General features: G+C 38.5%; 1 pseudogene; it reads right to left on the reverse strand.

Moving 5' to 3' along the window:
• Positions 1–2,417: 2,417 nt before the first annotated feature.
• On the reverse strand, positions 2,418–4,094 carry LOC146937818 (uncharacterized; annotated as a pseudogene).
• Between the last annotated feature and the right edge of the window lie 12,636 nt (positions 4,095–16,730).

A 16,730-nucleotide genomic window follows, 5' to 3' on the forward strand; every position in this document is an offset into this window, starting at 1 on the left:
CCAACATACCATGAATAATGGACTTGACCAGCTGTACACGACCCATAATAGATAGCAAAGTACCTTTCCAAGTTGCAAATTTTACCTTGATTCTGTCGACAATGGATTGAAAATATATGCCCTTCGGTTTGCCTTTAAAAATGGGGCATCCAAGGTAGGAAAAAGGAATGCTACCAGCACTAAACCCCAACATTCCCGCAATCATCTGAGAACGAGAGGTTGTCATAGCTCCCGCATAAAACTGACTTTTGTTGTTATTAATAATCTGCCCAGACACCTCAGAATAGTCATTAAAAATATTCAGCAAGCATCTAATATTTTGTTTAGTACCTGCACAAAAAATTAACACATCATCCGCATACAAAAAGTGAGTCGGAATAGAAGCTCCACGACAATAAAACATAGGCACAATCTTGCCCGCATTGGAAGCCATGGAAATCGCCCTGCTTAGAACCTCTTCAGCAATACAGAAGAGAAGCGGAGATAACGGGTCACCTTGTCTGACACCCCGAGAGCAAGAGAAAAAACCCACTGCCTTGCCATTCACTAAAATAGAAAGCCTGGCTGAATGCAATATAGCAAGAATCCAGTCATAAACATAGGAGAAAAACCAAACTTTCGAAGCACCGTAACCAAAAAATCCCAATCCAATGTGTCGAATGCTTTTTTAATATCAACTTTCAAAGCAACATTGCCACCAAACTGTCTCTTGTCAAGCATATTAACCGCCTCTGATGCCATAAGAATACAATCTGAAATATTTCTATCACGAATAAAACCCCGTTGCTCCGGAGAAATGATACGCATGGTGATAAGAGAAAGCCTGTCTGCTAAAATTTTCGTAACAATTTTAAATTGAAAATTTGCAAGAGCTATAGGACGGAAGTCACCCATGGCCTGCGCCCCAGTGATCTTAGGAATAAGGACCAACATATTTGAATTAAAATTAGGCGGTAACACACCCGTGGTAAAAAATTCCTGAACCGACTGAATAACATCCACTTCGATGATGTCCCAAAAAGTATGATAAAAGTGTCCCCCAAATCCATCGGGACCGGGAGCTCCATCTCCATTCAAATCAAAAACAGCCCCTTTAATTTCCTCACGTAAAGGGAGCCTAAGGAGACTATGATTGTCCTCCTCCGAAACCAAACAAGGAATAGCTCTATCCACCATATCATTTTGCACACAATTATTATCAACGCTGAAAATAGATTGAAAATAATTGAGCACATGTACCTCAATTGCAGCAGGTTCTGTAAGAACTATATCCCCATCATAAAGAAGAGTGATAGGTTTAGCGGCTGCCCTTAACTTAGCCATCCTGTGGAAATAAGAAGTGTTGCGGTCTCCCTTGATAAAATTCTGGTCTCTAGCTTTCTCCCTCCAAAGCATATCCTGATAAGCCAATGCCTTAGTGAGAATTTGTTGTGCCTCAAGATCCTGAGCATATAAAACATCGGAGTAACCTTCAGAATCAATCAAAAGTTGGATACGATTGACTTCCTCTAAAGCCAACCGCACCTGCCTATCCACATCTCCAAACACTGTGCGATTCCAAGTCTTTAAAATGGATTTCAAATTGTTCAACTTCAACTGGAGTCGAACCATTCCAGTACCTCTAACATGCCGCCCCCAATTATTACTAACCAAACTACGACATTCCTCATGCTCCGTCCACGCCTTAAAAAATTTAAAAGGAACCGCATGCCGGACAACATTAACATCAAGGGATAATAAAAGAGGGTGGTGATCTGACTGATGACGAGCCAGAGCACTACAATTACTCAACCTCCAAAAAGAAATCCAATCTTCATTACAAATACACCGATCCAAACGAAGGGCAATATTTTCCGTACCAAATCTACAATTATTCCAAGTATAGAGAGGACCTGAAGTGGGTAAGTGTTTCAATAAGTTGGCATTAGTCCAATGAGCAAAATCCAAACAAGAAGCCCGCAAAGGAGGATTGCGGCCCCTTTTTTCATGAGCACCGAGCACCGCGTTAAAATCCCCAACAAACAACCAAGGACCCTGAAAACAGCCCTGCAAGTGAGTGAGGTCAGCCCATAACTGACGGCGAATAATATGAGAGTTGCTAGCGTATATTGCCGCTATATAGACAGAAGATTGCTGCAAAGTAAGCTCCAAAGCAATACACTGAGAGGACACAAATATAACAGAAGCAATGACCTCAGAGCCCCAAAGTGCCCAAAGATTCGGCATCAAATTATCTCTAACATTTGTACAATATTTAGTAACACCAATACTGTGCCAATACCAAGATGGAACCTGTGCAAATGTAATCATCGGCTCCGCCAAAAAAATAATAGAAGGTTTATGAGACATATAAAAATTCTTTAACGCAATTTTAGTATCAGAATTACCAAAACCGCGAACGTTCCAATATAGAAAATTCATTGAGAACCAGAATTCGAACCTCCCTTAGAACGGGTCTTATACGGCGGTGGCTTACCAATCTGAAGTTGTTTCTTAACTTGCTGTTTTTGTTTCTTTGATAGAACCGGGGTGAAAGGTAACTCTGCATTGGCTTTGTCATATTCACGAAAACGCAGCCAAAGGTCCAAGTCGTGTTGAACATTTGGATTGCTATGCGGTTCAAGAGTCAAAATGCGGTCTGCATTTGCATCAGTCCCCGGATTCTCAACCGTGTAATTCTGGACCATTCTCTCCATCTCTAAAAAAGTAGCAGTGTCGTCTGCAATGGATCTGACAACAAGGGGGCCAACTGGGGGACTGGTTTGCACGTCATCGTGCGCAACAACAATATCAAGTTGAGGTGGAGAAATCTCCCTAGCAGAAGCAGAGGCCTCCAAATCAACCGGTGAAGAATGCTCAGAAACCTGGGCATCCAAGGATGGGTGTGGTACTTGTACATCCTGAACCCGGGGAACCTCCAACTCCTCCCGTGGTTCCGAATGAACTTGTTCCACATCATCCGAAAGCACGTCAACGTGCACATCATCATGGGAAGCTAACTCCAACACAGGGTGCGAAGGCAAAGTACTTTGAGGAATCTCATCAGACACGCTAGGGGCTGTCTGTGTTGGTGTTGGAGCCGCAGCTGTGGGCACCTCGGCAGCAGACATAGCTTTTTGAGGCACAGCAGGAGCAGTAGGTGCTTCGAAAGCTTTGGATGAACCTATACCAGAGGGATTCTCTTTAGAAGGCACCCATTTAGGCTTGGTGACTGGAATCTGCGTCTTCCCCTTTGCAACTTTCTCCTTAGACATGACATCCTTCCTTGGGTACAACCAACGGCAGTTAGTAACATCATGTCCAAGTGTCTAACAATGCGAGCAAAAATCCGGCATTCGTTCATAAACAACTTCTACAGGATAAGAAGCACCTTCCCTTTCCACAAGAATTTCATGAAAGATCCTCTTGGAAAAGTCAATGTCTACAAGTATACGGGCATAATGTCCAAAGAGTCTTTTCAGTGTTGCATTGTCAAGAACAAGCGGCGTGCCAACCGCACTCGCAATTTCACGGAGAGTCTGCTCCATCCAATATTCTTGTGGCAGCGCCATCAATCGGATCCATACTTGGGCATGGGTGTTTCTCTGATTGTGCATATCAAAATCAACGGACCATTCAAATAAATGTAGCAACCCCGGCTTCAAATTTACCGTTCCCAACGCCCAAACAACTTTCATATCAGATTCATTGGAGAAAAAGAATTCATAATAACCCTTACCAAGGGAAAGTAACGTCCATGGAGCAACCGTTTTCCACTGTCTCTTAAGTTTTTCCTCAATTTCCTTTGATGCATAGGGTTTTTCGCCTTTGTTAAGAACCAATCTGCCACGGAGATTCCTATTACAAAAGTTGACCCCCTTTTCATATACCGGCTGAGAAATCCGAATGGAGAGTGTATCACAACGAATAGTAGGTTGCGGCATTACGGTCTTTGGAACATTGTTGTGCGATGCCACCAAAGCTTGAGCAAAGGAACGCGGTGGTGGAGTAGGAGCTGAAACCGCCGCTGCAGATGACAATACCATTGGAGAAGGTGCGGCTGTGGCTGTAGTAGTTGCAGGCAATGAGAGCTCTGCCTGCCAGTCGAAAGGCATGGCAGAAACCTTGTGAAAACAGTCAGTACGTGAAGACAGAAAATAGCAGAATTGATGAAAAAGGTAAGAAGGAGAAGCAGATCGATGGTGCCAGTTTCTAGGTATGAATTAAGTGTGGTTCAATCTTTGTAACACAATTGCATTAACACGATTGCATTAATTCAATGGGAAGAAACAAATATTCATAAATAATGGTTAAGTAATCTCATTATTTGAGCAAACCTTTAGAAGTGCTTTAATATTAAAAAAAAATATAGTTCTTCAAGAACTATATCACACAAAAACTTCATTGTTTGAACAATCCTTCAAGGATACTTCAATGTTAATTTCTTCCGGAATTTAACAAGAATATAATAAAGAAAGGTATGGCAATTATACAATTAAAACAACTTTTTTTCAACAAAACTAATATGCAAAATAAAAAATAATAATTGACATGAAAAAGAGTCAAAATAATTGACACACAAACTAATATTTTGTTGAATTTTAAGAATATGATAACAATGAAGCCTTCATATATATAAATATTCATCAAAATCCCTCATCCATGATTATTTGGCTATCTAGAAATCTCTAAACATAAATTACTTAGGTATCTATGGAATTGGGATTGGATGTAATGAAACAATTAAATTAATCATGTGAATACCGATTATGTATACTTTATCTTGTCAGATTATTCATATATATATATATATATATATATATATATATATATATATATATATAGAGAGAGAGAGAGAGAGAGAGAGAGAGAGAGACTATTAGATTGAAGAGAAATACTTACTTGGTCTAGGAGGGATAGATACGACACAATTAGAAGCACTTGGCTGCGGAGCCCATCCTAAAATTGGTGATTGATGAAGAGTGATATTACATTACCTCTTGTCCTTGCTTGCAGTACCTCTTAAATTTGGAGTGTGTGGTTATTTAAAGAAAAATATTGAACGATGATCAAAGAAGGGTAATAATTTGGTGTAAAGGGATGACGGAACCAAATGACTAGGGAAAGAAATCAAGACAGGCTTTCACCACATTGTGCAAGTCGTACATGCTCCGATTGATAGAGCTTCGTGCCAACGTGTTATGAAATAAACTAAATGACAAGATCAAATGTAGCGAAGATAATCAAAGATAGAGAAGATGAGAGCTTTTGTGTTATTCTCTTTACAAGTACATCTTTACATTGCAATATAAGTCCTATTTATAGGACACATATAGGTAAAGGAAAAATCACATTATAATCCACTCACTAGTGGGAGTTACAATCATGTGGAATGGGAAATGGATGGACATCCACTATGTCTATTATTCATAATAACAAGCAATATACAAATGCAATATATAATACTACTAAAACAATAAATATGTATTAAAATTTACTTCTAGTTCGGTTCGATTTTGAAAAATTAGTCTGAAATCCAATCCAATACTTACGGTTTTTACAAAACAACATCCAAAGGCATAAATATATTCATTTTTTTTTGTTGCGGTTTATGGTTTTTAAAAACGGCTTATGGTTTTAGTTTAGATCGGTTTGGTTTTGAACACCCCTAGTACGTAGAGTGTTATATACAACATTAATTGTGGAGTTTTAATGTTGGATACAATGACTTTATTTAGTAATTAATTACCTTAAACATCATTCTCTTGGAAGGGAAACTATTTGTTTTCCTTTTTAACAACAAACAAATACTTTTTTAAGTATATGCATAAGTGCTATACATTGCGAAAAAAGTCTTCCCAAAAAATTCACGATCATGTCATGTCTCTTTAATAAACATAGAGAATGCTTTTAAGTCCTATTTTAGTGGAAATCATGGTAGGTTAATGTATTGACCGGGCAATAGGAAACATTTGCCGGACAATCGTGAAATAGATTTTCGCCCTATTAGAATTAAATCACCACTAACCTTTAAACAAATTTCTCACCAATTCAATTCTCAATCACAACCATGCACACCAACACCCGTTACGAAAACACCAATTTTACACAATTTATCCATTAACATCAATTTCATATGATTAATTATCATTAAAACACCAACACCTTAAAACCTCATTCTATACCTCTAATTCCATGGTTTTTACTCATTTCTTCTTATTTATTCCAAAGCACAATGTAACACCCCGATTTTTAATATTAATTTATTTTTAGATAATATTAGTATTATTATTAAAAAAAATAGTATTATTATTATTATTAGTATTAGCATTAGTATTGATTGTTTGACATTATTATTTTATTATTTTTTTTATTTGATTTAAAACAGTTTTTGTCATGTTTGAGTGAGGTTAGTTAGTTAATTGGGATAGAGACATTATATTAATAAGGGTAGTATAGATAATCCAGAGCTTTAATTAATGATAGTAGTTTAATTAAAAAGAGAATGAGAGAAAATATTTTTTAAGAAAATAGCCTTTTTAGTGAGAATAAGGAACTGGGGTGCATATTGTAAATCTAACTAAAATTTACGTGAGAAAATAAAAAATAAAAAAAATCTGAAATTTGATAAAAAGATTAAGTGAGAAACAAACTCAATTGGTGGTTATAAATAGAAGAGAATGCAATATCCCGCCTGTCAGTATCGGAATATTACCAGTCGATCATGCCAGAGGATTTAAGTTCATGGAAAATAAGTGTAATGGAGAATGTTTATTATGTAATGTCAGCTAAATACGAGTCAAGTATCAGTGTCGTATTAAACACGCTTGGAGCAAGGGCAATTTAGTAATTGCACGTTTAAGAGATATTTATTTGAATTTGGCTCAAAATATCTCACTTTCCACTCTTCTTTCTCTCTCTAGGTTTTGGCAAGAGATTCTTCTCCTCCTTCTCTCCTCTTTCACGCCTTCCTCTCTTCTCCTTGCCATCCAAGAATTTGATTACATCTTTATACATACTTGAGCAAGGCTTCTTCAAGATCATAGTGAAGTATGGAAGCTTGGTTTGAATTGTTACCACTACTCTTTCTTTTCACCAAGAGAACCTCAAGAGGTTAGGGTCTTGGTTATGTTGGAAGTAGAAGCATGAATTTGTGCATGATGTGGTTCTTCATGATCAAGAAACAAAGAGAAAGATGGAAGAAGAGGGATTGATGAGCTAAAGCCATGGATTTGTGTTGAACCAAGAGCTAGGGTTTTGGCATGCTTGAGCTTAGGACTTGGAGGTTTTGGGAATCAAGTGCAATCTTATTTAGGTGAGTTCCATAGATATATATCCTACCTTTGGGTTTGTTCAATCTTGTGAAGAAATCATGATTTATGTTAGTTTAGCTTTTATGAAACTTTAGTACCCCCAAAGTAATTCTTGTTGTTTATATGTTAAAATTACCATGAGATGTGTTTAAATAAGTCTATACATGTTGTTGGATGTATTTGGTGCATTACAGGGTCGAATTGGACGAGTTTTGGGTCGAAAATGGCAAAAACCCGCGGCCGGAACACGCAAAAACGCACGTTACGGAGCGCTGCGCCTGAACAAGGGCGCTAGGCGCCCACAAGTCAGAGAGCTAGCGCTAGGCGCCCTACTCCTGGCACCAGGCGCCCCAGACAGGACAACGTCTGCGTTTTCTTGTGTTTGGGTGCTTGGGGGCAGTCGTGTGGGGGTCCGTTGCGATCGTTTTAGAGTGTTCTTTTGCCGTTTTCACTTATTTTTCTAATGGAACAAACTTGGCTTTATCAAATCTTAGAATTTATAAATGGCTTGAAACTTGGGTTTATGGCATTTTCGGTCTTTAGAAATTATTGGAAATTTGCAAATATCACCAATTGATCCTTGCATCAATAATCATGGCAATCTTAGCATGTATCACAAGGATGGCTCAAGAAGCATAGTGGGGTAGAGATGAACTAAGATCGGGAATAAAAGTAGAGACTTAACATAGCTTGTCAACAACTAGAATAGCTTATAAAGAAATAGAATGTTATGCATTAGTGATATGCTTGATAAGATGCGAAGTGATTTAGAGAAATGTCTTCGCATAGAAGCAAAGTACCAAACGAGTATGGCAAGACGTGAATCGATTGATATCTATTCACAAAGTAAGTTAAGCAAGCATATAAGTTTACCTCTAGTGGGATCATTTAAGGATCCGTGGTATAAGAGATAGTATGAATAGGTTTAACCTTCATACATGCATAAGACTAAGATTTTATTAAGAGTGTCTTGTCTCTTGTAATCCTTCCAAGGTTGGATTCAAGGGGTTCCCCAAGGGGGAATGGTTAAGCCGAAAGGGAGCCGCATGTCACTAAGTTAAGGTGTAGTGTCTTTTGTATTCCTTCCAAGGTTGGATATGAAAGGTTCTCCAAGGGGAACGGGGTAAGCCGTAAGGGACCCGCACATCACTAAGGGAGTCCGGTGCGCTTTTGCTAAGCATTTCACTGGTAGTAAGGGATTAACTTCCGGGGTTACTCCACCCGGGACTAATCCGTAAAACGAACTCAGATAATGTTGTTTGTTACACGCTAACATAATCAATGAAGTTGACTATGCATATTTATTATACATGTATATGTATTTTATAGGGCCTTGACGTATATCGTCAAGAACTAGTAGAGACTTGGCGTAGATCGTCAAGAAGTAGTAAGATAGCAAGAATCGCTTTTGTGATAAGAGATGATATGTTGTAGATACAACATATGAAGCAAGTAGAAGCAAGTAAAGAAAGATATACCGGTGACGATCTTAGCTTTCCCCTAAGCGTCTGGTTTAGAATCGTGTCATGATAGAAGTATATGAGAGCCTTGATGCATAGAGCGTATCTTGGCATTGCGGTTTTAGATTCCCCTTGACCGCCATGGCACATATAAGAAGTGAAGCCTATAACAAGTTAAGAAATTATGACAGCCCTAGCAAGCACAACCGTCTAAGTAAGCAAGTCCCCACACATGTATAATCAACCGACAGGTTGTATTGTAGACACGTGGTGACTGTAGGTTTCCCCCGTGGTTGCCTATAGCCTAGGGTTAGGTGGAACTCACTGAGACATTATGTCTCATCCCAATCCTTATTTGTTTCAGATATCAGGATGGATTAGCAAGCTAGTAGCCGAATGGATGTTTTAACAAGTGTTCGTTCGTACCTGCTACAGGATGATATGGATATGCAAGGACATGCTTGCTATGTTTTTAGAAAAGCTAAGTTGTAATCTTATTGTATGAACGCATTTGTTGTATAAGACTTCCATTCGAAGATGTAATGTTGTAAATTTTTAATGTATCCAGTACTAAACTAACGCACATGCTAGACTTTCTAGATACGTCTAGCATGGGTGTTACATTTGGTATCAGAGCAAGTCAATTCAGATCGTGCCTTGGGTCATTAAGTTACAACAAAGGTAGTGGGACCATTGGGTTTTGGGTAAATGTTCTAGTTGTTGTTGTTAGTTGAGCCTGATCAACTCAAATTAGCATTGGACGATTAGAATTGATGCCTGAGAGCTGAATAGGACCCTGGAGGAATGAAGTATGTGATGAAGATGCACTGGAAAGTGTGAACTTAGGAGTAAGAACTCAGAATGAGTATTAGTAAGAAGTTGATCGTGCCAGTAGGTGGTCGGTGAACTAAGCAAGTACAAGTATGAATCCTCCGGGAATGTAAGGCAATGTTAAGAAGGGATGTTCCGACATCGTAGGGAGAAGTTGATATATGTTGACAAAGTTAGTAGGCCCTCAGGAATAGTGTTATGTGATTGAAATTACGGACTTGTATGTTCAGAGTGGACAATTTTAATGTTCAGAAAGTTGTGTTAAGCGGCAACGTAATGAGGTAAGCTACTCGTAGTAGAAGAAGTTAAGGATTCAAGTGAAAGTTTTAAGTTATCAGGAAAGAGGCATTAGTTTCCGACGTGCCGAGAATTGTATCGAATTAGGTTGATGCTTGCCATGCATATGTTATAGAATATTTTACGATGCTAGGAAAGAATGATGCTTGCCATGCATATGTTATAGAATATTTTACGATGCTAGGATTACTTGAGAAATAAGAATTTTTATGCAAAGAATGTTTTCCGGAAGATTAAGCTGAAGAAACTAGCCAATAGCGAACCTGGGGAGAAATTTTCAGTTTTTCCAAAAACTGTCAGTTCATCCTTAGGGTCTACAGTGACTTTTGGGGGTTGTCTCCACAATCTTTTATGCAACAAAACCTTTTATGATATCAAGTGACGAATGCATATCACATCCTAAGGTTTCCAAAGGAAAAAGGCATGGGCAACCATTAACGAGGTTGATTCGGTCTAAGGTAACTTTGGAAGTTAATGTGTCAAGATTCAAGATGAGCTTGGGTCAAGAGTTTAGAGGTTCCTGAAATTAGAATGGACGTCACAGATGTGAAGGCATGAAGAAAGGACTTAAAGTGGTGAAGAGTTATATGAAATCACAAGGTTCTTGGATTTTGCGGAGTTATGAGTACTCCTCAAACCTATGTTTTGCTTGATTGATTTGCTAAGGCTCGTTATGATGATAAATCATAAAGTTTACAAGATTTTAGAAAGACATACGCATATGGGTGATTGAAGCTGACATTTTGAAATTTTAAAATGAAAGTTTTGTAAGTACCGGTCTGTTACGACTCACATAGAGTGGGATAAACTCGCTAGAACTAAGATTTGATGGCACATATGTGTTATCGACTCGTTCTGTGATTTTAGAGTAACGACTGGGGCCTAGGTTCAATATAATTTTTATTATATAGTGGAAAATCGTCAACGTCAATGACCCGTGTGCTAATTTACGAAATTTTCTTAGAAAGAAAAACTAACGAGCAAGCATAGGAAGGATTAAGCAAAACCTGGTATGCCGAGCGCAAGATGAGTCTACCATGGGAATTTGTAGGAACGATTCATGGAAATAGTAAGTATGTAGTGGCAAAGATGTACACTATGAGTCAAGATTGCTCGGAACAAGTGTAAGTATGGCAATGATATGTCAAGAGGTAAGTCTACCTTGAGATTTAATCTTCCTAGCAAAGGGTAGCGTCAGGTTGCAGAGATGATTACAACATAGAAAGTCTTGAGAAGAGTTCAAGAAGATATTAGCGTAATGATAGTAGGAGGAGTGTGAAGTTCACTCGTCTCAACGGATTAACGTATTGGTTAAAGCCAACCGATAGGAATCAGAGTAGCGCGATGGAAGTTAATCGGTAAAGTTGTTAACAGTAACCATGGAACATGGAATTTGGTAGTAAGAATCTTCGTGAAGATTGTTCAGGATAGTAATGCAGCTTTAGCGAGAAGTATTATGAGACAAGCGAGGAATTCTCAATATGATAAGTAAGTATTGATGCTTATACAGTCAGTGATGTTTAAGTCAAAAGTAAAAAGGATGTATCTTCACTTAAGTAAGACAAGGAAGAGTAGATTCACCACAAATAAAGTAATCGGGTTGCCAAATTGGTGATGTTGAATGCGTAGAAGAATTGTTGGTTAGTCAAGAAGAGTATGTGCTCTGATAAGGAATTACGATTCATGAGATGTGCATGAAGAAGTACATACCCTCCTATACCAAACTTGTTAAGTGATAACGATATTTACTAGAATAAAGCCAAGCCATGATTTTACAACCATTAAGTGTTAAGATTGGTATTAAGGAACTTGGGAACGATGTTGTTTTAAAAATGTGAAATTTTATATTGTTGAAACTAATGAAGCGCGTCATAAGCGAGCAAGTTCACTTAAGACGTATAGACTTTAGGACCAACTAGTTATAAGCAAGCTTGGGGCGAGTTGTAAAACCTTTTTCAAATATAAAGACTCGTCCTGTGGTTCTGTAGTATCATTACAAACTCGGTTTTAAAATGATTTTTGTTTAGTCATGTATCTATTCGTTCCAAGAACCTATGTACCAATGATTAGAGATTTCTAGAAGCAAAATGCTAGAATGAGTATCGTTATTAACTAGCAAAAAGTGGTGCTTGAAAGTATCCAAGTACTATGGAGATAAAGTTTTATGAAGAAACATCAATGCCTGTGTGTTATCAGTAGCATACGAGGTGCACGAATTTGTGCTAAGAGCATTCAATGCAAGTGGAAATGAACTTAGTATAAAGTTTCAAGAGCAAGTGAACCACAAGACAGGTTAATAGATTGTCAGATGAATTGGCGTAATTGATTTCGCTACTTCATGCCAAGTTAGACAAGTTACCCATGAATTCGGGTACAAGGAGATCGTGAAGATATAGAAAGGTTTCTTGAGACTATGAAAAGAGACAAGAGATATGTCGAATCATCAAGATGAGTAACATAAGTAAGAGGCATAAGTCGCAAGGTGCGATAAGATAGATTATGTATGCATGATAAGATGTTTTAAGATGCAAGAGAGCACTGCAGGGCAAACCTGGATTCCAGTAAGACCCCAGTTTAAAGGCAATTCTGAGTGTTTTAGTTATGAAAGGTTACTTAGATGCATGGTTGCGCTAAGTGGATAATTTATGGATCCGAGACAACCAATCCTCATGCAGCAGAGGTAAGTTCAATCACGAAGTTTAGAGACAGTTCTGTGATTTTGAGTAAGATATTAAGATCGAAAAGACTTTAATTGTTTATGCCGATTAAGGAAGAATAATGAGATACATGTTTGTTGAGAAAGGTATGCTTCGAACTCCTTGGAGTGGTTTTGATCAGATATTGTATAACTGAAACCGAAGGAGGCAGATTTTAGTTACGATGATTAGTAGATGATTACTAAATTTCAAGGACGAAATTTCCTTAAGGGGGTAGAATGTAATATCCCACCTGTCAGTATCGGAATATTACCAGTCGATCATGCCAGAGGATTTAAGTTCATGGAAAATAATTGTAATGGAGAATGTTTATTATGTAATGTCAGCTAAATACGAGTCAAGTATCAGTGACGTATTAAACACGCTTGGAGCAAGGTAATTTAGTAATTGCACGTTTAAGAGATATTTATCTGAATTTGGCTCAAAATATCTCACTTTCCACTCTTCTCCTCCTTCTATCTTCTTTCATGCCTTCCTCTCCTCTCCTTGCCATCCAAGAATTTGATTCCATCTTTATACATACTTGAGCAAGGCTTCTTCAAGATCATAGTGAAGTATGGAAGCTTGGTTTGGATTGTTACCACTACTGTTACTTTTCACCAAGAGAACCTCAAGAGGTTTGGGTCTTGGTTATGTTGGAAGTAGAAACATGAATTTGTGCATGATGTGGTTCTTCATGATCAAGAAACAAAGAGAAAGATGGAAGAAGAGGGATTGAACCAAGAGCTAGGGTTTTGGCATGCTTGAGCTTAGAACTTGGAGGTTTTGGGAATCAAGTGCAATCTTATTTAGGTGAGTTCCATAGATATATATCCTACCTTTGGGTTTGTTCAATCTTGTGAAGAAATCATGATTTATGTTAGTTTAGCTTTTATGAAACTTTAGTACCCCCAAAGTAATTCTTGTTGTTTATATGTTAAAATTGCCATGAGATGTGTTTAAATAAGTCTATACATGTTGTTGGATGTATTTGGTGCATTACAGTGTCGAATTGGACGAGTTTTGGGTCGAAAATGGCAAAAACCCGCGGCCGGAACACGCGAAAACGCACGTTACGGAGCGCTGTGCCTGAACAAGGGCGCTAGGCGCCCACAAGTCAGAGAGCTAGCGCTAGGCGCCCTACTCCTGGCGCCAGGCGCCCCAGACAGGACAACGTCCGCGTTGTCTTGTGTTCGGGTGCTTGGGGGCAGTCGTGTGGGGGTCCGTTGCGATCATTTTAGAGTGTTCTTTTGCTGTTTTTACTTATTTTTCTAATGGAACAAACTTGGCTTTATCAAATCTTAGAATTTATAAATGGCTTGAAACTTGGGTTTATGGCATTTTTTGTCTTTAGAAATTATTGGAAATTTGCAAATATCACCAATTGATCCTTGTATCAATAATCATGGCAATCTTAGCATGTATCACAAGGATGGCTCAAGAGAGTTTAAGCATGGTGGGGTAGAGATGAACTAAGATCAAGAATAAAAGTAGAGCCTTGACATAGCTTGTCAAGAACTAGAATAGCTTATAAAGAAATAGAATGCTATGCATTAGTGATATGCTTGATAAGACGCGAAGTGATTTAGAGAATTATCTTCGCATAGAAGCAAAGTACCAAACGAGTATGGCAAGACGTGAATCAATTGATATCTATTCACAAAGTAAGTTAAACAAGCATATAAGTTTACCTCTAGTGGGATCGTTTAAGGATTCGTGGTATAAGAGATGGTATGAATAGGTTTAACCTTCATACATGCATAAGACTAAGATTTTATTAAGAGTGTCTTGTCTCTTGTAATCCTTCCAAGGTTGGATTCAAGGGGTTCCCCAAGGGGGAATGGTTAAGCCGAAAGGGAGCCGCATGTCACTAAGTTAAGGTGTCGTGTCTTTTGTATTCCTTCCAAGGTTGGATATGAAAGGTTCTCCAAGGGGAACGGGGTAAGCATTTCACCGGTAGTAAGGGAGTCCAGTGCGCTCTTGCTAAGCATTTCACCGGTAGTAAGGGATTAACTTCCGGGGTTACTCCACCCGGGACTAATCCGTAAAATGAACTCAGATAATGTTGTTTGGTATATGCTAACATAATCAATGAAGCTGACTATGCATATTTATTATACATGTATATGTATTTTATAGCGCCTTGATGTATATCGTCAAGAACTAGTAGAGACTTGGCGTAGATCGTCAAGAAGTAGTAAGATAGCAAGAATCGCTTTTGTGATAAGAGATGATATGTTGTAGATACAATATATTAAGCAAGTAGAAGCAAGTAAAGAAAGATATGTCGATGACGATCTTAGGTTTCCCCTAATCATCCGATTTAGAATCGTGTCATGATAGAAGTATATGAGAGCCTTGATGCATAGAGCGTATCTTGGCATTGCGGTTTTAGATTCCCCTTGACCGCCATGGCATGTATAAGAATTTAAGCCTATAACAAGTTAAGAAATTATGACGGCCCTAGCAAGCACAACCGTCTAAGTAAGCAAGTCCCCACACACGTATAATCAACCGGCAGGTTGTATTGTAGACACGTGGTGACTGTAGGTTTCCCCCGTGGTTGCCTATAGCCTAGGGTTAGGTGGAAATCACTGAGACATTATGTCTCATACCAATCCTTATTTGTTTCAGATATCAGGATGGATTAGCAAGCTAGTAGCCGAATGGATGTTTCAGCAAGTGTTCGTTCGTACCTACTACAGGATGATATGGATATGCAAGGACATGATTGCTATGTTTTTAGAAAAGCTAAGTTGTAATCTTATTGTATGAACGCAGTTGTTGTATAAGACTTCCATTCGAAGATGTAATGTTGTAAATTTTGAATGTATCCAGTACTAAACTAACGCACATGCTAGACTTTCTAGATACAAAAAGAACTAGTAAAAGAACTTTGCGTATTAAAACGAAAATGGAGTTAGCGCCAAGAAATAGTAATTTGTTACATGGTCTAGTTATGATGACATAAACATGAAGAATCAAAATGGCACGTTTTATTTAAAGCCAACTAATGGGCCAAAATACAAAGATGTCGGAAAATGGATGTAAAACCATTTGCAATACATGTTCGACAAACGACTGTTAGGCCCTAACAAGGAAAGGGGATTAGTAACCTTCCGATTCGAGGAAACCAGGTAATCTCAACATCGAAGCGACAGAAAAGGTAGATATCTGTCAATGAGTAGTCAGCGTCAGAACCTGGAAATGGCCAATAAACACCTGACTTTCTCCCATGTCCTTGACAAGTAAGGTTCGAAGTGCTAATGAATCGGTAAGTGAACTCTGGGAGAAGTGTCCTGGTCTAGAAATGCCCCCCAAAAATAAGGAGGCCTTCCACATTCATGATGGCCCCTCTATAATTGGCCAGTTGTTGACGGACGAAAAGATCTTTGAAGATGAGGAAGGCGTCACCAACCAAAGATCCATCATTGGACAAGACCAAGAGCATCATCATGAAGTATCAAGCCCCCTCGGAACCATGTTTGGCTGCCTTTCGTAAAATGAAGTTGATTTCTTTCAGGTCAGGACGCCTGCCTTGAAGCATTTGAGATGCCAAAACAACTGAGTATTCGGCATTACCATTGCGAGATAGTCTCTGCATGTAAGCATGTTTCTCGATACAAGGCCAATAATCAGTGAGGTACCACAAACACTCCCGTGGTAAGGCTCGCAACACTGCCTTTTTGTTGGAAATTTTTCGATAATAGGTAGAGGTAGTTCCAAAATTCAAAAGGTTTTGAACTCCGAAAATGGCTATCTTTTTGGAAATATGGATTAAAATATCTTATGGGAGGAGGTCCATAATTTGAGAACCAAATGTTGAATCATAAGGAAAATGGTCAATACATACCATCTTGTTTCTTTTATTATCATGATTGCCACGTGTGAGGCAGTTACAAAGTAGTATGAAGGTGATGAAACTTGGGGTTGAGAAACGGTTATCGATTGGACGGTGAGTTGCTTGAAGCATTACCGAAGGGAAGATGTTTTGTAAAAGATCATAAATACGTTGGGAAGGTCATCTGAAGAAGCAGAAGGATCGTAGCTTTGAATGTTAAGAAGCATACATAGAAATCTCAAAAAATGCCAATCTTCTCCTTTTCCTGATGAAAGTCGTCGAAAATGGCATTTTTGGGGGCCATTTTGTTAGC

Source organism: Medicago sativa, chromosome 3 (genome assembly GCF_051527215.1).
Source record: "Medicago sativa cultivar Bolivia chromosome 3, Bolivia_mono, whole genome shotgun sequence".
NCBI classification, from domain to species: Eukaryota; Viridiplantae; Streptophyta; class Magnoliopsida; order Fabales; family Fabaceae; genus Medicago; species Medicago sativa.